Source organism: Panulirus ornatus, chromosome 30 (assembly GCF_036320965.1).
Source record: "Panulirus ornatus isolate Po-2019 chromosome 30, ASM3632096v1, whole genome shotgun sequence".
In the NCBI taxonomy this organism is placed as follows: domain Eukaryota; kingdom Metazoa; phylum Arthropoda; class Malacostraca; order Decapoda; family Palinuridae; genus Panulirus; species Panulirus ornatus.
In genome coordinates this window covers 9,455,001-9,457,500 of record NC_092253.1, presented here as the reverse complement: position 1 = coordinate 9,457,500, position 2,500 = coordinate 9,455,001, and the positions used below count along the sequence as shown (strand labels likewise).

Below are 2,500 nucleotides of genomic sequence, written 5' to 3'. Positions count from 1 at the left end.
TGACGGAAGTTACGAGTGTACAGCAAATTAGGAAGCCTTTACGAGGTACGAACGTGTGTTTCTCGGAGAGAAACTACGCCGTAAAATATTCATCATGGAGCCGACACGAGATGGCAGCGCGCGAGTGGACCCGCGCGGGAAATCGCTCTTATATACAGAGAACACTGGGACGTTTATTCCATGACCGGTCATTTTTAAGGGGGGGAGCCATGAGGGCGAGAGTTATCGTACGGCAAGCATCCGTTGATCGCGTGGAGCCAGGGAGTCCAACATTATCATACGGCTGGCACCTCTTGATACAAGTGACGATAAGGTTTATCAATACAGACCAAACCAGCTGATACTGAGATAAGGGTGGAATAATAACACTAACAACAACATTCACTTCTATAAGAGACATGTTACACACCAGTAGATATTCATGAAACGGTCAAAAAGGAGGAAAAGTTATATATATATATATATATATATATATATATATATATATATATATATATATATATTATATATATATATATATATATATATATATATATATATATAATATATATATACATATTATATATATATATAATATTATTATTATATATATATACATATATATATTTTTTTTTTTTTTTTTTTCATACTATTCGCCATTTCCCGCGATAGCGAGGTAGCGTTAAGAACAGAGGACTGGGCCTTGAGGGAATATCCTCACCTGGCCCCTTCTCTGTTCCTTCTTTTGGAAAATTAAAAAAAAAAAAAAAAAAACGAGAGGGAGGATTTCCAGCCCCCGCCTCCCTTCCCTTTTAGTCGCCTTCTATGACACGCAGGGAATACGTGGGAAGTATTCTTTCTCCCCTATGCATGATGCACTGGAAGAAGGAGACCAAGAGCTACTCTTTGGTTTGACCCAAGAGTACGCTGACCTGACGCCTTGACCTCTTCGGCTCCTGAGGTCTGGTATGGTCAACACAAAAACTATCTGACTGAAAGGCATAATAATAATAATAATAATAATAATAATAAATAATAATAATAACGATGATGATAATAATAACGATAATAATAACTAATAATAACGATAATAATAATAATAATAATAATAATAATAATAATAATAATAATAATAATAACGATAATAATAATAATAATAGTAATGATAATAATAATAATAATAATAATAATAATAATAATAATAATAATGATAATAATTATAACAACAATAACGATAATAATAGTAATAATAATAATAATAATAATAATAATAATAATAATAATAATAATAATATCATTATCCCTGGGGATAGGGGATTAAGAATACTTCCCACGTATTCCCTGCGTGTCGTAGAAGGCGACTAAAAGGGAAGGGAGCGGGGGGCTGGAAATCCTCCCCTCTCTTTTTTTTTTTTTTCTAATTTTCCAAAAGAAGGAACAGAGGGGGCCAGGTGAGGATATTCCAAAAAAGGCCCAGTCCTCTGTTCTTAACGCTACCTCGCTATCGCGGGAAATGGCGAATAGTTTGAAAAAAAAAAAAAATATAATATATATGGTTAACATGACGTTGATAATCAGCTGCCGAAATAATTACCTTTCTTTAAAGAGGCCATCGCGTAACTGATAATCAGTAGCCGAAATAATTACCTTTCTTTAAAGAGGCCCATCGCGTAATTGATAATCAGTAGCCGAAATAATTACCTTTCCTTAAAGAGTCCACGGCGTAATATCCATCAACCACGTTCATCATAAACCACAAACATAGGCGTCAGATGGGGAAAGAAATTCTTTAAAGAATAAAAAAAAACACATTTCGGGGTTCAACCGCCCAAAAGAATATGTAAAAAGGTAAAGTCAGCAGAACATGAAACTACAATGAGATGCGCTTTCACACACACACACTCCTGCTACGTGTATTCCGTCCCCATTATTATTTCCCCCCCCCCCCAAGATGTCTTCCCCACACACACACGCCTGGTGAGCTCTGGCTCCGAGGTTTGAGGTAATGACAGCTGGCCGCGGAACGTTGTTAATTGGGAAAATAACGGTCTAACTTCTGGCCATGGCAACGACACGGTCCCAAGTGCAATCCATGCACCAAAATGTGAGCGTCATATACCCTCTGTGTGTGTGTGTGTCTCGGGTACACATATACCCTCTGTGTGTGTGTGTGTGTGTGTGTGTGTGTGTGTGTGTGTTTATGTGTGTGTCTCGGGTACACATATACCCTCTGTGTGTGTGTGTGTGTCTCGGGTACACTTATACCCTCTGTGTGTGTATGTGTGTGTGTGTGTGTCTGTGTGTCTGTGTGTCGGGGACACATACATACCAATAATACATAAAAGGGATGAAGGATCCTGGGCGCAAGCGCGTTCCCTGTCTGTTACTCACAATGTTGGCTAATCTACCGCCCGCCCGCCAACTTATATATATTTCCCCACTGGATGATTATACAATTACCCGTACAATTACCCATACAATTACCCATACAATTACGGCCACAGCTGGCGCGTGTTTACCA

General features: G+C 38.0%; 1 protein-coding gene across 2 annotated transcripts in view; it reads left to right on the top strand.

Annotated features, from left to right (window-relative positions):
- The window catches only part of LOC139758563 (uncharacterized), a 100,057-nt gene that overhangs the window by 67,299 nt on the left and 30,258 nt on the right, over nt 1-2,500 (top strand). The window lies entirely within an intron of this gene.